Source organism: Sturnus vulgaris, chromosome 3, assembly GCF_052056855.1.
Source record: "Sturnus vulgaris isolate bStuVul1 chromosome 3, bStuVul1.hap1, whole genome shotgun sequence".
Classification (NCBI taxonomy): Eukaryota; Metazoa; Chordata; class Aves; order Passeriformes; family Sturnidae; genus Sturnus; species Sturnus vulgaris.
In genome coordinates this window covers 44,829,380-44,853,865 of record NC_142245.1, presented here as the reverse complement: position 1 = coordinate 44,853,865, position 24,486 = coordinate 44,829,380, and the positions used below count along the sequence as shown (strand labels likewise).

The window sequence follows — 24,486 nt, the reverse complement described above, 5'->3', positions numbered from 1 at the left end:
ATGAACCTTCCAGGAAGGACACTGCCTATAACAGGACAAAGTGAAAAATACACCGTTCCTTTCACTTGTGGTTATTTTTCTGAGGCTTTTTGTTAGGACAATACTAATATTATTTCTGTGGTCATGTCAGTCCAGAGGCAGTCTGCTGTCTAACTGGACTAGTGATTTTGGGTAGAAGTGATAACATTCTAAAATAACCTTTTAACCAAAACGATAACACTCAAGCGGGCATCCAAACCCTAACTAATGAATGGAATGCTTGCCAGTGCTGTTAATCTTGACACCTCGAAATTTGTTCTAATAAGGCTGCATGAACCTATGCTTGGATTTATGATTGTGGACTGTATTTCTTGCTGTAAAATGTGCATTGAAGGAGCAGTTAAATGCAATAACCCGAAATTTGGCATTTGGATCTTTTGCATACACGTGGCAGTTCCTTTCCACTTCTGCTCTGTTTCCAACAAAAGGTAGTCAGTGAGGAGAAGTTTACTAGGCAATGGAATACTTGTAAAATGTCAACATTCAGCCTGCTTGCCAGCTTGAGTGAACTGGTACAACCAGAAAGTTACTTACCCATGAGAGGTGGGTATGGGTGGAGGGGAAAGAAAGCAAGAGAGGACTGGAAAAACATAAAAGAATCCTGGATTGTTTCTGTAGGGTGCTGTAGGAGTAGACTTTATTCCACTGGTATTGCAGGCCTCATCATTTGGGGTAGCAGATAGGAGCAGCTACACCAGCCCTGATAACATCTTCTATTTTGCAACCTCTATGTAGAAGTGGGTCCTATGATTACAGATATGGTTCTTCGCAGAACTAGCCCGCAGAATAGAAATAGGGAAATTCAAATTCTGGAAACAGCCTTTCGTTTGCTTACCAGAACGTGTGGGGGAGGTGGAGGAAATGTGGATATCTAGCCATGGCTTATTTGGCAGGCAAACTAACCTGTTCAGGGCTGCACAGAGGGAAAGCTCCATGCTCCTGACCCACGTGAAACTTAAAAGTGGTACATAGGAGACAGAGCACACAAGGCAATTCCGAGAACTCTACTACCATGTGTTTCTTCTCTATAGGTATCCCCGGTTTCAAAATGTGGGTAAAGAGCACGCACTAGAGGGGTGCGGACACAGCATCCCTGCCGCAAGCCCAGACAGAAGCTCTCAGAAGGACTTTCGCTGAGGCAATGCAGAGCCGGTAGGATGACACTGAGTCCCAGTCACCCCGCTGCTCGCCCCACCGGGAGCTCCCACGAGAAGGAGCCCGAGGTCTCAGGAGCCCGAGGGCGGCAGAGCGGCAAGGGCGGGGGCCGGGCGGCGTTGTCCAGGGTCTGAAAGCGGAGTGTCCGTGCGGGGCAGGGCCAGGGCCAGGGCCAGAGGCAGGGGCAGGTGCCGGGTCCCTCTGCCGCGCTCGGCTGGGCACGGCAGCAGCTGCGGGGCGCGGGCCGGGCGAAGGACCGGGCACTCACCGGCTCGCTGCCGGGGAGGGCCCTTCCCAGGGCCCCTCATGCTCTGCCTCGCTGCGTCCCTCACCCCACCTGTTGCTCACTCCCGATCCCGAGCTGGCCGCCTGTCCCCGGGGTGCCCCGAGGATGTCCTCCCGCGCCCCGCCGCAGCGGGCGAGAGGCGGCGGGGAGGCGGTGTCGGGGCGCGGGGCGGGGCGCGGGGTTTGGGATGCGCGACAGCGCGAGTGGCCAATGCGGGGCTGGCGGTCCCCCGGGGCCGCGCCGGCGGAGCCGCTGGAGGCGGGGCCGACGGGCGGGGCGGGGCTGCGGGAGTGCGGGGCCGGGAGCGCGGGTGTGAGTGTCGCTGCTGCTGCCCCCGCCCTCCCGCCGCCGCCCCGCCCTCCCGTCCGGCGGCGGAGCCGCACTCCAGACCCAGCGCCGGGCGGAGCGCGGGGGAGCGCCAGGAAGGGGTGGCGGGGGAACGACAGGAGGAGCGGCGGCGCTCACGGCAGCCCGCAGCACCCCGGCGGACGGCGCCCCGCGGGTGGCGTGTCCCGCGGGAGGGGAGCGGAGCGGAGCGGAGCCCGTGAGCGCGGGGGGAATGGGGGTCCCGCGGCCGGAGCAGCCGGAGCGCGGGCAGCAGCGGCGGCCGCGGCAGCACCAGGTAAGGAGCGGCGCCCGCCTCCGCGTCCGTGCCCCGCGGGCGTGCGAGTGCCTTCCCTCCCGGCAACGGCTCCGGAGCACTTCAGGGAAGAGGGTGCTGTGAGGACAGACCCATCTCCTCTTCCCTCAGCTGCCTTTAGGAGGGAGGCTCGGCTTCTCCGGGCTCCGCCGGAGGACGGAGGGCTGGGGCGGGTGGGGAAGCGGCGGGGAGCGGCGAGCCCCCCTTCCCCAGCGGCATCCCGTTCTCGCCCCGGTCGCCACACGGTGCCCACCGCGCCGGGGTGGGGTGGCTGTGGCCGGGGCGACTCGCTCCCGCACGTCTCCTTTATAAATAGCGATGCGATCCGCCCGTAGGGAATAGCCGCGGGGGCGGCGGGGGTGTCCGCCGGGTCGCCAGTCACCTGCGGGGCGGTTCTGCGACAGCCCGAGCACCCCGCTCCCCTCTCCGAGTCTCACTCCAAGAATAATGGCAATTACGGAGTAAGTTTGCCCGATCGCACGTCTCAGGGGAAAGCTGCTGCTCAGAGCGGGGACGGGGCAGCGGGGACCGCCAAGCCCTTGGGGTAACAGAGGGAAAGCCTTTTCAGGCCGTGCAGTTTCCTTAAATGATTTAAATCCCGTTTTATTTTGGTTGCTGGATCCAAGGCGCAGGCTGCATCCTTTTGCGCTCTTTGTTATCTTGTACTACTCCGATAGCTGTTCAGGGGTCCGTTCTCTAAACTTCGATTCGTTAAATAGCAGCCAGCTCGGCTCAACTTTGCCGCAGATTTTATGCTGGGCTTCGCAGCCCTTCTGTGCTGGGCGGCAGCGCTCGGCTGCGCTGGGAGAGCCCCTGCGAAGGGGGAAGTAGCGTTCCGCAGGCTTGACAAAGGCAACTCCGAAGCTGACAAATTTCAGATATGGCTGTTAAGGTTCACGAAGTAGGTCAGTAAACTACCTTAGTACTTGGTGCTGCATTATTTTAATACATCGGTAGCGTGAATGCTTGCTTTCAGCCTGTCTTTTCTGGAGGAAACGAGTTTTATTTTTTTATGATGCAAAAGACATGCAAAGTTAAAGAGAATTGCACATGTAAATTTTCCGGAGCTCTTTTGTGCGCAGTTTTCACTTCTGAAAGTTAACACTAGATGGCTTTCTTATATCAGCTATCCTTCAGGGAAGAGAAGCATGTAATCTGTCTCTGCAGCCTGCTATTTCTGTGTATGTCCATTTTTTTTTTCTTCACATAAATAGTAAACTATCTTCTGGTCAGTTCTGCTCCGATTAGACACGAGCAGATTTGAAGCTTGCTTACTAGCTGGCATAATTCGTTGTTTTGATTAGCTCATGTTGCTGCTTTAGACTTTATTTTACATGTGGATTACTAATATCTAAAGAAAGTTTGTTTAGTTGGAAGGTAACTGCATAATATTTACGTTGCTAGAAAGGAAGGCAGCTGGATAATGCAGGATGTTTGAAAATGGGGAAAAGCCAATAATTCAGTCTCAGTTGTTACTTAGTTTGATGGACTTATTGTAAAAGGGACCATAGGGCATTAGTATTGTCTGTTCAGATGTTTTCCCCCTAGATTCTGTACCTAGCTACCTTAAAGTGAAACGTTTCGGAGTTGGATTCAGAAACATAGTGCTTCAGAGCCTGCTGGATATAGAAATGCCTAGGCTTGATGCCTTATTACTCTTGTGTTTTTACAAAACTGTGCCTTTTGTCAGTGGGAATGCATTATTTGTTTCTTCGTGGTAGCTCTGAAATACTTCAATCTTCGAATTTGATCTTTGAAATATCTTTTATTATTTATGCAAACATGTTTAAATCATCAAGAGCTCTAATGCATTATAGATATTTAAACATCACTTAGGGTCCACAACAGTTGATTTATAATTTATATAGCATTCGTATAAAGCTAGATTTAAAGAGGTCTCTGAATGTATTGTCTTGGTTTTGCATGCCCAGTGGGTTACCTTAGCAGGTCATGCAGCACTTAGATGTAACAAGAAGGAATGCTTGTAAGAATGCCAGACTGTTTCACCAATCCTATTGGATCAATTAAAGATCATTTCATTCATGTATGCCAAGGATATAATGTGAAGCTTAGGACTAAACAAACCCTTAATTCTTTGTAGCTGGTATTTTCTTACTGTGGATATCAGAGTATTTTTAAAGGTTTATATTTCATTTTCCTGAAAGAAAGATAATATGGTCTTCTTTTTGTAGGCATTTACTGACATGCCATTACTCAAGTGCATTGTGAAATACTCTTGCAAATGAATAGAGTCAAACGAGGAACTAAGCAAAGCAGTGGTCAGAGAGGCAAAACCATCCATTTTTTTTGCTGCTTTTGACTTTTATGGCTGAACCGAGGTAGTTCGCTTTTCCACTTCCAGCTTCATACTGGACATAGGCAGGCATTGCACCTAAGCTCTTTATCTGCAGATCACCTGTTCAAACTGCAGGAGAAAGGAAATATTTTCTCCTTGCCTTGGCTGGAGATAGGATTATATTTAGATGGTTGGATGTTAAAATATTTTCAGTAGGTTCCTGTCTTTTACTGCTGAGAGATCTAGTTTGGTAATACAGAGGGAAGAATGCTATGCTGTTATGTTAATACAAGTTACAGATTGTGGAAAGAGGGTGGGGCACTGGGTTATCTAGTTTCTCACGTTAGTCATCCAAGATTACCAACAGTAGCTGTTTTGACAGTGTGAAATGAAATTAGGGTTTGACAAATGCTCTTTTCTCTTTCTATGCAATTTTTTTCTTTGCAATTTAACATGCTTTGCAATTTTAAAATGTTTGGGTAAGCTGGGCTGTGTATCAGTGAAGTGGAGGTGGCTGTTTATTTTCTGTGTGTTGCAATACTGTCCCCAGAGTGAAATTTTTTTTTGTATTAAGCAACATAATTTATATCTCACTTTTTAAAATGTTACCTCTTGCAAAGTCAAGACCATCTTCAGTTTATCTCGTTATTTTCAGCACAATTTTCATCCTTTTATAAATCTGGACAGTTTATGAAGTTTAAGGTAGGGGTGTCTCTCATAGTCTTTTTCTACCCTGAATTCTATTTGAATTTTGACAGAAGAGTATGAGGACTGTCTCTATCAAATTCAATAATCCAGTAAGAATTTGTATTTAGTATGTTTCATAGTTGTTTGCTTGTTTGTAAAACACTAGGTGTTTACATAAATTGCATTAAGAATAACATTAATTCCTGATTACATTCACTGATGTCCTGTGACTGGTTAGAATTTTAAGAATTGTCAGGATTTCACATTTTTTAATAGCTGTCTCCCTTTTTTTTTTTTTCTTTTTTTTTTTTTTAATAGTTTGTTACTTAGTGTTAAACATCTGATTTATCCTGACAGAAGTAAATGAGAGAGAACCTGCCTTCCTTTGTAGTAAAGCACTGACCCTGGATTTAAAGCCACTTTGAGGCATAATTGAATGAGCAGAAGATTGAAAAGGATTATTATAATTGGTGATACTCTTCTGGTTTTTAGTTAGCCAGGACAGCAGTAGGCAGAAATGTCATTGTGATTAGTTTGCACCATAGTTCTTGCTAGAAGATATGTAGACTCCTGTTTGGATCATGAAACTGTAATTACATCAGCAGTTAGCTACTCAAGATTTCTAAGTGGATTCTTCTGGTTTTCTGGAATTTCTTAAATAATGACCAGTGCATACATAATTAAAGGTTTTGTTTAAAAAAAGTCTTGAATCCTTATGGAGGTAATGTTTTGAACGTGTAATAAATGTAACCAGCTGCTGTCCCGTCTTTTTGGACATGCAAGCAAACAGCTTTATTGGATTTGATACTTGTAAGACATTTTTAGAATAGTAGATGTTTGAAATGAACTAGGCATTCATTTTAGTGCTGTTAACTGGGGATTCTGTGCTCCTTTGGAAAAAAGACCTGTAGGTGCCTTTTTTTTTTTTTTTTTTTTTTTGTAAGCTGTGACGTGTAGTGTAGAAAGATACTGTAGCTATTTTTTGAAAGTGAGGGAGTCTAGAGGCTAGAGGAGCAGTAGTAAATTGGCTTGTAGTAGCTGGGAGGCTGGAAGGTGGCAGTAGCTGAAATTGTCTGCCTGCCCCTCCCCCTCAGCAGCTTAAATAAAATTCTGAGCACAGGGCTTGGAGTTTTGCCATTGACTTTGAATCTTTTCTTACATAATGTCTTCATTTCTTGTTCTGGATCCGGCAAAGTCGCATACCCAGCTCTGCAGATATTTGTGCAGTGCTCCTGTATTGTTTGCTGTTTCTTCTTTCCTCCCCCTCTCCCTTTGCTGCCTGAATTCTCACTGGCATAGTGGCTGTGGATTGTGATAATGCCTGCCTGCATTTATGTGTATCATGTGTCCTCTAACATAAATCCCATCAAATCATTTTCATATAACTTACACCTGAACAGTTATATTGTGAAATACCTCTGCTTCAAAGACTAACTAAAAGATTAAAGATGCAAAGCTCTCGTAAAACTCATCAATTTGCCCTTCCATTTCCCTTTAGGCTCACTAGCTTTTTTTTTTTTTTAAACCTGATACAAACTGTGATGAAATAATAGAACCGTTTTGCAATTACATGCTTTTAATGTTTTTTATTAGGAAAGGTACTCTGGGAGCATTAGACATTCTGTGTCATGTTAATTTAAATGCAATAAAATGTGTTTTAATACCTTTATAAATTTTTCTAGTGGTTTGGTGTTTTGTTTTGAGTTGATTTTTTTTTCACTTGTTTGTTCCATATATATGAGATGGAAAGGAGATTCTGGGCCACCTTATATTTCATTTTGGATTTTTACGGTCACTTCAGTCAAATCTGATAAATTATGAAGGGATGTGACAATGAAATTGTCAATTTCATTGGCAATTAAGGTGACTAAGGGCAGAGTGAAACATTCTAAAGTGCTAAACTAGTGCACATAGTGCTAAAATAGTTTTTGCTAGTTTTTTGCCTTTCATGTGAGGGAGTTAAAAGGAATACTGAAATTAATGCATAGTTATCAAAATAGTCACTGCAAAAAAGCAGCTCTATTTCCTGTATTTTGTGAAGAAGATATTTGTGAAAGAAAGGATATTTCAGTCAGAGTTTTTCCATGTTTGTTGTTTTGATTTTTTTTTTCCTACTTGAGATTGCAAGTTATTTAATCATTCTTTTTCTCTGGTTGTTCTCATTTGTGGCTTTCTGTTCAAATCCCGTTGTAATACTAGTGTGACACAAAGTGGGAAAAAAAGAACAGAAGAGTGTGACTGTGTCTGTTCATACATTCTCATGCCTTGCTTATTGCAGTGCCAACTGAAAAATTAGGAGCAGTTTACAGTGATCAGGTTGTCTGTAGTGTTCTGCTGTAGTAAAGTAAGCCTCGCTTTTACTTTGTAAGGTTGTCAGGACAACAGCTTATTATTCTTGCTCCTCTTGGTGTTTCCCTAAAGCAATGGAGGGAGCTTTTTCAAAGGCAGTGGATTCCTTGCCTGACTGGGCTGCAGGATTGCCAGCTGTGATTTGGGTTCAGCAGTATGCTCTGGGTATGTTGTGTGAGAATTCTAATTGATGATGAATGCAAACCCAGTGTGAGAATAATTTTTCTTCATTGGACTAATGTAAAACAACCCGTTGTATTTACAAACCCATGGCCTGTTTTCTCCGCAGTATTCTCATTATTCTTCTGTTCTCTTGTATCTGAGGCTAAGAGAAGAAAGCTTGAAATTTGACAGTGTGGAACTTGTGATAAGAGTTGAGACAAGGTAGGAATTAGTTTAAAGCTATGTTATGTCAGTGTGCTGCAGTCTGACACTGGAGCTAACAAGTGAAATCAACTGGGGGTTTCTGTTAGGTTGAGTTTGTGATGTCTTTGACAAAAACCTCGGATGAAATTGGTGTTCAGTGATAAGCCACACAATAACTGTTGAGGTGTTGGCATTTTGAAGAGCTACTGTTCTGTTCTTGTTACATGGTAAATTAGAAAAAAGAATGCATGTTGTTAAATACCGCAAACTAAATGACTACAAAGTCATTCTCTGGTCATTGTATGCAAGAGGTGCAAATATTTTCAACTGCAATAACTTAGATTGTTGGGATGTTCAGAGGTAGGAAACTTGTTAGGATGGGATGTTCAGAGGGGAAGATCACATGAAGAAAGCTTTTAAATAACTGGGGATTTTTAAATTATTATTTCATAAAATATAAAACATCGGATTTATTTTGGCACTTGCATATCCTCCTTTATATTATTATTATATAGGAATTCCTTAGTTTGATCCAACTTCTTTGATCTGGGTTGAGCTGTAGTAGTCGATTAAGTAATGTCCAGGTACTTAAAATCCTTTTGTCAAAACGATAGCTTTCTATTTCAAATTCCCTTTTCTGACAACTGAAACAACAGTCCATTCATAGAATAATTTGGCAGAGATGCATAGGCATCTGCCTTCAGTCCTGGAAGCTGCCTAGCAGAGTTAGAAACTATTAGAATAAACCTGTCAGTGTTCAGAATGTTTTCTCCCTTGTCTGGCTGTCATTTTTTTTTGAGAACACAAAGGTATTCCAGAGTTGTGTTCTCAGACCCTCTGCTGTTTGCATCCTCTCCCCCTAAAATTTTCTTGGTATCTTTGTTCATGTCTTTGAATCACACAACCTTATTTGCATAGCAAAGCATTTCAAAAGGTTCTTTTTAAGGTTGGTGAGATGAGATGGAGTAAATACGGTGATTGGTGTAATCTGTAAGAGTGTGTGAACAGGTTTGCTCATTTCCACTTCTCTTTAAATATAGAACTTGAACAGTTTGTTACAAGAAGGAATCGGGATAGATGATGTGGATTGATCAAGAGCTGTACAGGTGGTTGCTCAGAGTGTTACACTGAAAAACCTCAACCATAAATTGAGCTCCAATATTTCCTATTTAGGATGAAGTTTCTAGTGACAGAGCAGAGGCTTTTACCGACATTCTGAGACAGGGTGCTTAACCTGGACCCCTTGAAATCTTTGCCTCTGGTAGAGATTTCTGAGTGAAAGGCAAACACTACTTTGTTAGTCTGTGAGACTGTCAGATTTGGTAATTTTGCTAATGTCTGCTTCTGTCACACTTGGAATGCTTTGTGCTTTTTCTTTGTGGTTGTTTAACCTGTGAAATGAAGTTTCATATAGGAGCATAACTACCCTTGAAACTTTATCTATTTGATTCTGCTGAGTCAAACAGGCTCGAAAAATCTTGCAGTGGAGGCAGGTGTTGCTTATGCCTGCATAAGCCTTGTTTTTTTAGGAAATAAAAATTGGTGACCATTCTTTCTGTTACACTGATCTGCAGCAGATAGATATTACATTTGAGAAGTATTTTGTTTTTACTTTGTATTTTACTGCTGTATTTTTAAAAGTATTGTAACATATGTAAGATTACATTAAAACTATCAATGTACAGAGTGTACCTTTCTGCCTGGTAATGGGTGTACAAACTGTGTCTTTGTATGCACAAATTGCTAATTGAGTATCTACCCTTGTTTTGTGTGGCTGACTGTTAAAATAGAATATTTACATATATGCATAATAATAATTCTTTCTCCTGGGGAAAACAGATGCTTAATAGTAATGTGTTTCTCTCTCTTATGTAGGCTGTACCCAACAGTGTCAATATTCCTATCTACTCATTTTCCAGTGTTCAGTATGCCTGTAGGTCAGAGGTGTTTAAAGTTGCAAGTTAGAGATTTTCTTTTTTTTCTATGTCAGGGGTCTCAAGTGCATCTCCCAGCACAACTGTATGTATTCTTTATGGCAGCTACAGTAATCACTGCAGGGAAAAGTAATAATAAGAAATACCTGACATCTGTTAGGTATTTGTGACTTAACAACCGGTTATAAGAATGAAAAGAACAACTCCACAGTATAAACAATTCTCAGCAAGTGTTGTCTTCTGTGGGTGTGAACACTTGCTCAACTAGAAATCCCCAAAGTAAGGGTCAGTGTATCTCTGACAGGTGTAGGTATAATAGTAATCAATTAAATGGATGCATAAGTTTAAACTTCCTTTAAGGAATTATTTGTATCGCTTTGTTTGTTACACTGTGAAGTCTTTCCTATTTCATGATTCACGTGTAAGGTGGATGACTTTAGGTTTCCTTAGGGTGATGAAATTAGTTTTTATTTTCATGGATTATATTTACAGATTCTGAGACTTAAACCCATTCACTATTTATGTTTCATACATAAACATATTTTTCTTTAGTCCTATGTTTTCTTCCTTATTAGGAAGGAATCTACTGGAGTTGTTTTTGTTTTGTGTTCAGTTTTTTTTTTTTTTTCCCTTAAGCAGTAATTTAAATAGCCTTATGTGAAGTTTCTGAGCATCTTTTATATACTTATTTGTAGTTGTGGAACCTTTCTGTGTACTGCTGAAATTGTAAATGCCATCAGATTAGATGTAATATTGCTTATGGCAGTTGGACCATCATTTATCTTCAGTTTATCCAGGCTTTTAGCATGATTGTCAGGCTCAAAACATAGCACTTAACGGTTTGTATTCCACCTGGAGACTAGTTACAAGTGGAGTACTGTATTGGGACCTGTTTTGTTTAGTACCTTGATCAGTGACCTGGAGGAAGAGATGAAGTGTATCCTTATCAAATTTGCATGTGACATCAGGCTGTAGAAGTATGACACGTTCGAGGACAGTTCTCTGCAGCTGAGAGAGGCTGGTGGAATGGACCATGATGAACCCCATGATATTCCACAAGGATAAATGCATCTTCTTACCCCTTGCCACAGGACCGGGTTGGGAGTCTCTTCCTGGGAGACAGCTCTGCTGGAAGAGACCTGCACATCCTGACACCTGGGTCAGCACATGAGGCTTCACTGGCAGTGGCAAATGCCAGCAGCATGCCAGGCTGGATAAGCAGAAGCAGAGCCAGTGGATTGCCAGTACTCAGTATTCCTTAGGCCACCACTTTGGATATACCCCATCCAGTTTTGGTTCCTCAAATACATTGAGTAAATTGAATCTAAATTCAATGGAAAGCCAGGAAAATGTGGGGCTTGGAGCACATAAGGAAAGTCTGAGAGAAATGGCTTTGCCCAGCCTGGGCATCAGAAAGCTCAGGGGATGCTCCATAGCTGCCTCACAAGGTGACACCTCAGAGGTTATCAGGACCACGTAGCCAGGCCCTTTGCAGGGGTGCATGGCAGGAGGAGCAGAGACAAGGGTCATTGTCTGAAACAGCTGAGGCTCTGATGTGGCACCTGCAAATAAAATTCACACTAAGGACACCGAGGCACTGGGGTAGGTAGCACAGATTGTCAAATCTACAGCCTTCTCATTTTTTCTTTTAAGACTTGACTGGACAAAAGCCTAACTTGCTTGAATACAATGCTGAATACAATGCTGTTGTGGCTTGCAGTGTGGATTAATCTATGAAATACCACAACTTTTTTTGGTGGTATCAGTTGCTCTGATAATTGAGAATTTCAGTTGATAATTCCAGCATACTGGGATTCCACTTTTTACAAAACTCATGGTCTCACATTATAGGCTCATATTATATATTCTTTGTTTAATCCAGTAGACAAGAATTCCCAAATAAATTATTGGCAGTTAAATATTTTATAAGCATAGAACTTAACAATAAAATAAATGCATAAAGACAATAGCATGTCTTCTCAGGTTTGGCTTCAGTTATACTTTGCTGACCTTGTCACTGAATTTTAAAACCTGATTAGCAATACTAGAATTTGAATGTGTGAATTTCTATTGAGCAATTCCATTGGATCCCTTCCAAAAGATCGTTTTAGTGTTAAAAAGCAGGATGTGAATTTGAAATTGGGTCTCAGCAAGTCAAACTTAGATTTGTATTTGTTTTTTTTGCTTTGGCTACTAATTTTAGTATGGTGAAACTTGTAATATCCCACACTAGAGGTATCCATGTGGCTGGGAAGAAAAATCTGTGATTTGTCTGAGTATTTAAAAATGCAAATTAAAATAGTTCAATTCTGAAAACATCTTATGTTTGCACTTTTTTAATGTTCAGCCTTAACCTCTTAGTTTCATTAACTAAAAACAAGAGCCAACAGAACCTCAGAAGCTTGAGATGATTCCTGCTCTTGCTCATCCAGCTTCACAGTGGTTATGCTTTTAAGTATTTCTGTGTTTACCAAAGCATGAACCAGACCTTCAGATCCCTGTTTTGGTTTTTAGAATCCATTTTATTAAGTGTTTAAAATTTCAGGCGTTTGTATAACATTCAGCTTCAGTATGAAAGAGGTTGCAAATACGTGCTGGGATAATCAAAACAAACAGGAAAGAGAATGGAAAGAATTTCCTTTAGGGTAAAATTCCTTAAAGTTGAAATAACCCTGATAGATAGTGCTTGTCAATTGGGAGGGAAAGTTGGGACTTGCCTTCTGAAGATTTTATTTTGCTGAAAATGGAAGAACATGGAAAAGCTCAGTCAGATGTCCTTTTTTAAGCCATACTTTCAGCAAAAAAATGAATTAAAACATTAATTCTATTAAACTTACGAATCTCCAAAATTGTTGCATTAAGATTAATGATAGGTAGAGGTCAGCATCTTGTAAAATCTTCAGAACTAAATAATTCATTAGTGAGTTTAAAAAGTCTGTTCATTGGAATTTCATTTTTAGAGCAGGACTAAGCTTTTGAAATTGATCTCTTGATCTTTCCACTTATTATTTTGTCTGCATGATGGAGAAGTTTTAGAGAATGTAAAATATATTTCTTTGTTATGAAACTAACCCAAATAAAATGTTGACCTTAACATAAACTGTGTTTCTAGTTCTGAATGCTATACAGTGTGACAGAGTAACTGAGAAATGGAAGTTAAAAGAGCACTGCTGAAGCTGATGTGCTTTACAAAAACTTAAGGGGTGACTATTTGAGAAGAAAGCAAATGGCAAGATGAAACAAACCTTATGGAGTAAACACTTATTTCTCAGTATTTGGGAAGTAAATATTTTCTCTAACTTGTTATGACTTGGACAGAATTATAAAAATATTGTGTCTTCATTTTGTCAAGATCATTCAAATTGAGTAATCTGAGACATGGTTACTCAATGGGAAAGGTACTTGAACAAAATAAACAAAACCCACCAAAACCCTCATATTGTTAAGGAAAGTGATTGAGAACTGTTGTTCTGCAAATTTAAAAGCATTACATCAGCTGCACGTACTTTGCTCTTTAGGTTTTTTCAGGTTCAGCTTGAGGTGGAAAAAATGCCTTGGCCTGTCCCCTCTTCTATCCTCCCTTTTCTCCTCATGAAGGCAGGATGGCTGCTACATAAATTCTTAATGGAAAGATCACAGATCACTGTCTTGTAATGGTGATTTTTTCAGTGTTTAATTTTTATGACTTTTCCTTGCTATAGTAGTTTGACTCACAGATTTGATCACATACCAGTGTTTTGGTTACTTGCACCAAAATAAAAACACAGCTTGCTATATTTGCTTTGTATTTTTCTATTTCTTTACAGTTTTTTTTTTTCGTTTAAAGTAGCTTTCAACAAAATTGCAACTAATTGCCAGTAGCCCAGATGATTTATAGCAACAATATAAAAATTCTCATAGTCAAGCTGACCACAATAAAACCTTGCAGTTATGAGATATTATGAAACCTAAAATCTGAGCTTCTAATAAAATGTTTATGACCTTCAACCTTTTTGACAATAAATTAAAAAAAAAATGTGCTTAGAATGCATTTTTTCCTTAAACTGTAATGACATAATTTTTGCTCTAATACTTTTCTCCTCCTACATAGAGTCTTTAATTCTGCACTAAAAGTTTTCATGCCCTTCACTTGTGCTCTATTCTGTCTCCCACAACCCTCTACTGACTTGCCATTACCCACTTGTGGAACAAAAAATGACTTTTCTTTGTGTAAAAAGCGTAGGCCTGTGGTACAGCTGCATAACTCACTGAAACCCTGAGTGGTTTACTGTGCCCAAAGGAGCCCAGTGTGTGGTTTATCTCTTTGGAAGCTGGAGGCAGAGCACACCTCCTGGTGAAGGACAGCTGGCTGTCAGCTCCTGGGCACCTTCTGGCTGGGAAGTGTGTGCTCAGATTTGCATCCTTCCCATAAGGTTTCACATTTATTGCTGCCGAGAGGATGTGCTCTCAGCCCCTGAGTAGTCCAACACCACAGGTTGCCCCTTGACCACTGGCAAATTGGTGAAATACCTTTTCTAGCTATGCATTTTAAAAGAATGGAATATGGAGTAAGTTTTTTAGACAGAGAGTGTTCTGTCCTTTCAAACAACTTGGACTTTAAACGATTTTCTATCTCTGCAGCTAGAGGAAATAAAAACATTACAGGAGGTTCTGAAGACCAGAAAGTCTGTATATGGTTCACAAAGATGGTGATGGAGGAGGAGGCTGGAGAGGGGTTGTTTGTTTAATGGACTTCAAATGCCTAAATACTTTTCAGGATACAAATCTTGTCCTTTAAATCTTCCCCCCCCTCTTTAATACCTATAGGATATGAAGTAATAAAAGTGAAGTAATAAAATGAATCAACTATGTGATGTTTGGGTATGCTGGCAATGAAAGCCTCTTGAGCTTCTATGTCATTAATATATTGAATACTTTGACAGAAAGATTTTGTCTTATGTGGAATCAGGTTTGTTTTTCTTATTTTAACATCTTGCCTGAAACATACAGTTATTCTATAGACTCTGGAAGTTGTTCATAAATTGGATAACTCTGCTATCTTTGACAGAAATAACTTCAGTTTTCTTTTTTCCTCTCTCCTATGTGACTACCATAGCTGCTGGTATGTTTTAATATTATCTTTGTAATCAAAGATGAACAATTTGTAGAACTTGTACACTATGAGTACATGGAGAAGCTAAGTTAATGAAGGTGCCCTTATCTTGCTAGAAGAGTTGATAACACTCATGTTTAAGAGGCAAGAAGGTGTAAGGCAATGTTTTCTGGGAAGTTAATATAGTAACAACAGTTTCTCTCCACAAACTGATGGGCTGTAGAATAGGTGGATATTTTTGCTTTCAAGATGCTCTTGAGGGAGAGAGAAGACCAAGTGAATGAAAAACACATGGGAAATATGAAAATATTAATTATTAATACCTTCATTATACAAAATTCTCTCAAATTTTGTTAGATTAAAATAATTGTTCATCTGAAAAAAAGTAAATCACTTCAAGGTCCATTGTTACACATTAAGCACTAGATAAGATGAATTTAGATGATGGTTTTGGATTATTTTCCTTGTATCCAAAGAATCCCATTCAGTTCTTTCCTTACTGCTCTTTGATGGGAGTGCATCTCTGTATTTATGATCATTGATATTTTGAGTAGAATATTTGACAATTTGGGATTTATATTAAGTAAGCCTCAGGCTTGCTTTGTATGTCTTTTCCCTATACTTTTTCCAAGACTAATTTTCCATTATTATATTGTGAGCAGTTTGTAACAAAATTATGGCCTGCTTGTGTAGTAGTCCACAAGTGAGTAACTACTCTGAATGCCTTAACCTTATGGCCCTCACAGAACAAAAAAAATGTGTCTGAAATGTAACACTGTCCTTTGTGGTCGAGGGATATATGAGAAAAAATGAAAAACTTGCAAAGTGAGTCTGTCTTTGTACAGAACTGTCACTGCCCTGCTTGGCTGATACAGATTCTTTTCAGCTGTCACTTTCAGTACAAAGGGGACAAAGCCTGTGCCTGGACATACTCCCACTGTCTTAGTCTGATTTTTATCTAGAGCAGAGTCTGATGCCTGCAAGATTATTGACCATTTGTCCCATCAGAGTGCCGGGGTCTAGAATTCCGACCTTTCTGTGTTTTCGAAGTTCATGGTCAGTTTTTAAAACATGTTTGTTTCAATAACTAACACTAAATACTATTTTTCTCCTGTGGCAGGGGATAAAAAAATTGTCAAGCAAAAATGCTCAACTCTCTTCATATCCAAAGTATATTAGATGGTCTTTTGTGTTTTTTTTTTCTTTCTTTTTGTCTATACTTTTTAATACAGATTAACTTGAAAATACTTTGGTTTTCTGCAAAAAGCAGTTGTGTACCTGATTTTTCTTAAAAGTGTGGGCTGCTTAAAATCCTTATAGATGATAGTAATGATTGAAACAAGAAATGCTGTCCCTTGGTGGGAAGGGGGAAGACATGCTGGGTGATATTTAGGATATTTGTGATAGAGGCAAAGTGCATTATACTGCAATTAAACAGTTGTCTTGAGCATGATAAAAGTAAAGCAAAACAACAGTCCTGATCTTGGGTTGGGGAGTAGGGAAGTCTTTGCCACAGGGGTTGAGGGGTGAGTGGCTTGGACCTGGGTGCCTGTGCACACATCTGGAATGTAGAAAGAGAAATAAGACATAACTCTGAGTGCCTGTTTCATTGTCTGTTCCAAGTGGGCAAAAGAAGCAAAACTCTCAGGTCTGAAGCACAGCACTGGTGAGACTTTTGTTGTTTATCTTGGGTTTATAAGTCAGCAGAAGGAGATAGTTTATCCTTGGTCTGTGATGTTTATGATTTAGAAATTTTTTTTTTGATTGCTAGATGTCTACTCCTGGTAGAAATGTTATACTGTTTGGCTGCAGGTTTTTATTACTCTTTCATTCTACTGCAGGTTTTAGCATTAAATAAATCATGCAATCTTAGTGGGTATAAATTGTTATATAAATATATGATTTTTATTGAGATAGAACTGTGTGGTGGCAAACACAGTTTTGAAATATGTTGTAAATCACTATTTTATTCCAGTCTTCTTCCTAGGAGAAGGTTTATAATACAAGGTTTTGTCTTGGTTTAGTTTCAATTTAATGACTGAGATAAAGGATGTGTTTTTAGATCTTCAGCAGCCTTGAACAAAAGTTTGTTTCAAGTTAGGCTAAATTCCTTTGATTTACTGAATTTTTAACAGGACCTAAACTCTGTGCCCACAACAACATGGCAGACCAAGGTGCTGGATGAATGAGGGAGACTTGGTTTGGAGGCAGAAGATATGGCATGGCCTGGTGCCAAAGCTGTGCCCTAGGTAGCAGAACGTACAAAGGTGCAGAGCCTTGCTGTCCTCAAATGAGATGTCCATACATTTGTACATAAAAGGCAGCAAGAAACTTGGGGTTTTTTTAGGTCCCAGTCACAGGGACACAGCATGACATTATTTTAATTTGTATTATCTCCTATGCATGGGCTAGGAGTGTGAACCTCAAATGAGAGCTGCTAATGTTTGGGGGAAAAAATTAAAAAACACATATGGAGAGAATGAGTTGCACTCTTTGTATAAATATGGAAATTAATTTTCTTTTACAGATAACTTATTTGAATATATTAATATTATCGAAATGTAGGCTCCTTGTTTTATATTTTGATATTCTTAAATAAATATGTCCAAAATGTGCTTACTGTTGTTTTATTTAGACATAGATTAGGTCATATCGGAGTTGTGTTGAAATGTGTTAAATCTTAACTGGTGAATTTTAAGTTAAAAGTGTAAATGCAGTTTTTAACACTGTTTTTATTGCTTTGATGTGTACTGATATCTAAACCATGTAACTGTGTATAGAAATAGGGGGTGGGGATTTGTCTTCTGGACAACTTTTTTTAATTTGCTGCTGTCATAGGTGGCTATTACTCCAGTTTCTCAAATACTGAATATCTGTGACTAATCCACTGTTAAGGGCATTTATGTAAGTTCAGAAGCAGATGGCCTTTTTAAATACATAAACCCAGAGTCTATCCTACTGAAGGAGAAAAAACTAGGCACATGGAGAAGTGAAAATGTTTCCCTGCTAACTATTCAACAATTTAGATGTGTTGTATTTTTTTCTTTACCCCAGGCAGTAAAATCTAAAAAAAAAATCTCTGAAAAGCACTGCTTTCATATATATCTGGTACAGCAAACAAACCTGGTTCTTAGCAATTTTTTGTTTTACAGGAGGCATGCTATTATCTGTGCCTCTCCTCATCGCTCTTCTTGTGCAATAGTGCCTTTGGGAGGCTTCTAGTTTGATTGGCAGGCTGGCATATTTAGGCATGTCTGAAATACAAACTGTGTTTTTTGTTCAGAACCATACCAACTGTGACATATTTGAAATAAGTTACTGAAGTCTCATCTGCAAGAACAATGACCTTAAGAATTTAAACTGGAAAATTTGTACAGTCAAAAATCTCTGGTGGATTTTTTTTTTTTTGTAATAGAAGGGAAAAAGTATCTGTCAAACATAAATGGAAAAGGAATCAAAATTAGGTAATCCTAACCAGAGACTAAACTGTAGTTTTAAGTTACCTTTGGTTTTGCTGTTCAGTAAAGAACAAAGGTATGGGAAACAGCAGTAGGGGTGGTAATTGTAATTGCCCACATTCAAAATGCTTTGTGAAGGAGACTTCTCTGCAGCTGTACCAGGGAGATGGGGATGGAGAGGATGAGAAACAAAACAGAACAAAAAACCCCAACTAAAACCAACAACTTCCCCTGCCCCCCAACAGGTTGTATCAATTATTTATTTAGTAACAGTTCAGGAACTTTGGATGAGTGGAAGGGTGATGAACAGAATTTTTTTTCTTTTTTTGGTCAGGCAAACAGAGTATACCCTATCTAGGGTACAGTGTAAGTATATTGGGCTCTGGTTGTAATGGGAATCCAAAGGGTAGTAAAAATGTTTCCTTAGTCAAAAGTAATCAAAGAAGAATTAATTTATATTTTTTTAAAGCATGTAAAGATCTATTGTCCTATTCCAACTTCCCAAGAATGTTTATTCAAATCAAAGTTGTTGTATAAAACTTGCACTTTAATGGGCTTAGATTTTTATTTTTTTTTTAAATATGAATCAGCTATGATATCCTGAAACATCTGGTGTTACAACCTTCAAAAAAGGTGTTGTTTCCAGTTCACCTAATGAGTGAAATGATTTTAGTCTATGGCAAACTTTCTTTGATTTCTGTGAAATTAGAATAAACATATACCCAAAAAATCTGTCACCAAATCCTGTTCATCTATGGATATAGACGAATGTTGTTTGGGATGCTGAAAGTTTTGGGCTGCTTCAAATTAGCCTCTTGACCTAAGAAGGATACTGTTGTTGTTACAGTATGTTAGAGTGTACATACCAGCTCAGGTCTTGGTACAGCTTGAAAGGATCTCTGTTAATTCTTTGTCTTCTGTTGTGTATTTGCCTTGTATATTCTTCTTTGATTTGCGTTGTGTGTTTAATCTGGTCTGTTTCACTCCACTGTCACACCATGTAGTGAGTGTTGACTATAAAAAGCAATGGTAGTAAACTGTAAGACTCATATTCTTGGAATGAATTTGATGACCAATTATGCTATTTTTGCCTCTGATATTTTGAGGGAAATGAGAGACATTCAAATGCAGTTCTGGGCATTGTCAATCTTTTCAGTGTTGTGGCAGAATTAAGGTTGAAAGAGGACTCCAGAATTTTGAATAGGATTTTCAATCAGATGCCCAAGTTCAGTGTGTAAGGAAAATGCTATAAACTATAATTGAATGAAGAATTAATTTAAAAATTCTGCAAACTACTTTGTTTACATTACTGGATATTTCAGTGGAAGAGCTGGATGAAATGTTAAAGATCGTGATTTATGTTAAATATCTAATTTTGGTCCCTGCATTTCAAGAGAGATATTGAGAAACTGGAGAGCACCAAGAAGGGTAGAAGGCCCTTGCTTGGAGCAAATGAGCTGGCAGGAGAAGCTGACAGAGCTAGGCTTGCTCACTCTGACAAAGAAGCAGCTACTGAGTGACCTCAGGGTGTCCCTTAGCTGCCAGAGGATAGTCCCAGAAAAGGACAGAGGTGAATTTTTTCCACTGCTGCCAGATTGGCCACAAATTCTGTTATGGTGTGTTTGGGTCAGAAGTGAGGAAGATTGCTACCAGGAGGCCAGTACAGGCCCAGAGCAGATTGCCCAAACACGAGGCTGAATTTTCCATCCCTGCAGATCTTGAGGACTCGGCAGGACCCAGCCATGCCTGACCATTTCCAGTACTGGTGAGTCCTGCTCTGAGCAGAAGATTGGACTGCATGACTTCCACAAGTGTCTCTCAGCCACTCCCAAACTTAAACTGATTAGTGTTCTTTTCATGCTTTAGCCCTTTTCTTTTATTGCCTCATTCTAAAATGACTGTGGCTCACGAATATGTTTGAAAAAGCAAGCTACATTCTTAAAAAGCATATCCTGCAAACATTAAGGCATTTACAAATGATACTCACAAAATTCTACTCTTGTTTCTGAGAGAAAATCATAATAAAAAAATTACTCTCCACTGATTGTATTTGAAAATCATCTTACTTTTCCTGCTTGATGAAAACAGAACTGATAAAGAAATACTTTGGTTTTTTTCCATAGTACTTAATATCTTGCTTTCTACTCAAAAATGAGAAAAAGTATTTTTTCCACCTCAGACAAATGTCAATGATAAATAAAATATTAAGCAGACCTATGGAAGCAATATAAAAAAGTATTCATCTTATTTCTGTGAATAGGATTCACAACACTGTGATTTAGTTACGGGTTTTTTTCACACCCATTTTATGGCTTGTGAGTCATTTTGGTATCTTTCCTGCTTTTAAGCTGTTGCCGTTAGTTAGTTGTCATATTCCACTTACCTTTAATTGAAATAGTCAGGTACTTCCTCATCATCCAGCTGATTTTTCTTTTTAATCTGCTTTTCTGTGGATGAAGTCAATAATTTCTGCCTTGTTTAGTAACTTCAGTTCCAAGCTGATAATTCTTTATCGTTAATATTTTTAGTGTACTTATTTTCATAAGGTTTCTAGTCTTTTGTGTTCAGGTGGTATCAAAAGTACTGCAAATGTCTTGCTCTAATTTGAAAATGCAGGTAAGTTAAGAGCCCCTATCTCTTTCTTTGTGAGGTGTGGTACTCGACTTTGCTGTGGTTACACCAGACTACTCAACTTTAAGCCCTTTGTCTCTTCTCTTTGTGATGAAGTCTGGCATAATACAAAGTTAAAAATAAGACAAACCAACCAACCAACCAAAAACAATCAAGAAAAAAATATAGTATTAGGGCTAAATGTTGAGCTATTCCTAAAAGTAGCTATACTATTTAATCTCTCTCATCTCTTGTATTTTCTATAATTTGTGGTCCAAACGTGGTATTTGGTAGTGCCAGAATGGATATCGTTTCATGCTCTCTTTGTGATCTTGCTTATTACATGCTTTTGCTGTGCTGTCAAAATGAGGTATTGCAAAGGGAGAAAACGATGCCTGGAGCTGAACATTGTTTCATAGGAGAAAAATAAAGGTGGGAATGAAGATGATGTTCACATTATGTATGTGGATAGCAGTGTGTGGAGTGTCATATTGAAAATGTAAATGATAAAGATTAAGCTCTATTTTTATTACCTTTTATTAAAGATACTTACATTCCATATTAATTGCAGATTTATTGCAGGTAAAAAGACATCTATGGAAATGATGGGCATTGTGGGGTGTTCTGTTAATTTCTGACAAAATAGTTTTGATGTAAAGCACAGATCCGTTCCCAATTAAAGAGCCAGTTCAAAAAGTAAACCTATCTCAAGCTTACCTTTTCTGATTTCGTAATAAAGAATGTTCTTTACTTGTAATTATATTCTAAATGTGGCAGAACTCTTTCAGTTCAGAGCAGGGTTAGTTGATTTTTTGTCATATTCAGGATGAAGCTATAGTTGCATTTGAGTGTATGTAAGAAAATTCTGATGGCCTAAGGATAAATCTATTTATGCTGCTACTTATATTAGAGAGTGTGTCTGTAGTGTACATTTACTGTTCACCTTACGTGTTTCTTAGCAGGTGCTTTTTGTTACCCTTCTCAGAGAAAGGGTCAGCCAAAATTGCAGGTTCTATAAACAATTATTCTCAGCAGTCCATCTGAGACTTAAGCAGACAAAAGATGAATGGATATTGCTTTTCAAATTAGCACTGCTGTGTAATTAATTCTGCTTAATTAGCAAATCTTTCTTAAAGTATCCACAGTGCAGTGATGTAATTTGTTTTCCTAGGTAACTGATCACAAGTATGGAAAGCTGCTTTTAAGGAACTCCAAGTATTTGCATGTTTCACTGGAAGTGCTTTGATTGAAACAGTGGTGATTTATCTGATGACCCTCAATCGGTCTTGGGCCCATCCAATCCTTCCAGCTGGCTTGCTGTTGCTTTAAGATATGAAATAGATGTTTGGGCAGTGTGCTCCCTGATAAATTAATGTTGTTCCCTGTGCTACTCAGCTAGATCAGTTCAGAAGGGCATCCTCTGGGAGGGCATCCCTCCTTTGCTGCCTGTGCAGGGACTGGTATGTAGAACTAGGAGCAGCATTTTCTGAGATGGGGAAATATCTGAAATCTGACCTGTAGCCAGTGAGGTTCAGCCAGCCTGGATCAAATAAGATATCCCTTCCACAGAGAGGCCAATATAACCTTGTGATAATATTTTTATATTTTATATAATTTTATATTGTGACAGCATTTAGGTGTGATAGGTGATATTAGTGATAGGCACGCTGTGATATTATGTAATAAAGTTCTCAATTTCCTTTTGAACTGGATGATACAAATGGCCTACAAGTGCCCTCACATGCTTGACTTCATTTAGAATTTGAATTTCCCACACACCACTGGGCAATAGAGAATTGCAGATCTTAGAGAGATGAATGTAATTCTCACTCTGATAGATGTTGGTATTTCTGAAACTGAAAAACAAGTGTACAAACAGAGATGCCATGCATCTTGAACCAACACAAGTTATTTTTCATTGTCCTTGTCGCTTCGGTTTAGAATATGCAGTTCAAGAAGGATCTGTTACTGGGGAATTACATTTTGGGTTTTAAATGGACATTGTAACATTGTGGGCAGCACTGGTATTAAAATCAACTACCTTGTCAAATAAGGGAGGAGTTTGGTGTTGAGTTGGTTGAGTTGGAAGAGTTTGGTATTGTTGCTGTTTGTGTTATTTTGGAGTTTGATTTTTCTTTTTTTTTAAGGTATCAGGAACATTGGTCTCTACACATTTACCTGGGCAGCAAATTAAGAAAGAGTTTACAGCTTTAGAAGGAAAACCCAGTTTACAAGTTAACATGTAAATAATTGTGTCCAAAGCCAGGGATTTCACAAGTTTTATAGCAATGGTTATTGTATATCTTTGTTTTGTTTCACAGTAAAGCATGCTGCTACTTCCTTAACCTTATTGTTTTCTATTTCTCAGTCTGTATTTCAAAAAGAAGCAGCATGTTTTCTCCCTGAAATGAAGAATTAAAATAGATTTCTTGTATGAAACACCTGCACATAGGAAGTGAAACAGAACTTTTTAGCTCTCACTGTTTTATGGCAAGATTTCTGTTCCCTTTCCTTCCTGTAAACAACAGGAGTCACTTAGAGAGTGGGAAATAAGCTATTTACAGGATATTTTCTGTATGAAAGGAAGGAAAAGGCCTTTACAGAGATCAGTCTATTGTGTTGGGAATATGGAAAGTATATGGAGTTAAATTGAGTTTATTACTTGGAGAGGAAATGCATGGCAAAGTACATGTAATCACTTCAGTCTGGACCCTGTAAAGTGCTAGATGTCCCCGTTAGTTGCTGGAATCAAAGCAGGAGCTAGGACATGGAGTGCTGTGGTTTGATCCCGAATCCTCTGTGTAACCTGTGATCATTTTAAGAACTAGGTCAGAGAGAGACTAAGAGCTTATGCATTTTGGCTTTTATTTATAAATAAGCAGTAATTTTGATACTTAAACTTTTAGATAGATGTTCAAGTTACTTTTGCACATCTGTTTTTCATCTGTCTCTTTGAAATATGGTTGTCTTTGCTAGACCAGTGTCATAATTGGATTTTTCATGGAAGTAATGGTTTTTGATGTACTTGTAGAGTGTATATATTTTCAAAGTTCTGCTTCACATATGAAATACATTAATACAATTCTGGTGTGAACCAGGCAATCTTACTCTTGCCTCTGTTATAAAATTAATTTCTATTTGATTTTCATTTACCTTCTGTAGCACCACAGAAGATTTTATCACCAGTGGGAATTGTGGATGAGGTACTTAACGTTAAACTCTGCCTAAGCATTATGGAATAATACAGCTTTCTTGAATCCTTGGGTGTATAAGATGATAGGACTGACAATAGCTTTGCCAATAAAATCAAGCAGGTAGAGAAAAATCTTGTCATTAATTGTACCACTTTTATCTGCAGTTCTTGTCCTTAAGTCACACTTGAAAATGGAAATTTATTGTAGCAGTTTTTGTCATTTCTTTTGCTCCATATATTAAGTTCAAGACTCCTAGTACTTGAATATCATGGAAAGGCAGTTGCAAGTATGGGAAAGAAGAAAGTAAAGAATCTTGTTTGCTTAATAGATACTGAACTCCATTTTTTCAAATGGGGTACTTAAATACAAAATGCTTTAAT

General features: G+C 39.2%; 1 protein-coding gene across 3 annotated transcripts in view; it reads left to right on the top strand.

The window, feature by feature from the left end:
- The first annotated feature begins 2,039 nt into the window (after positions 1–2,039).
- SIPA1L2 (signal induced proliferation associated 1 like 2) overlaps positions 2,040–24,486 on the top strand; it is a 123,561-nt gene continuing 101,114 nt past the window's right edge. For all 3 annotated transcript variants that reach the window (XM_088161503.1, XM_014875061.2, XM_088161502.1), the window contains exon 1: positions 2,040–2,102. The gene's annotated coding sequence lies outside the window, so the exon portion shown is untranslated. The remainder of the gene's footprint in view (positions 2,103–24,486) is intronic.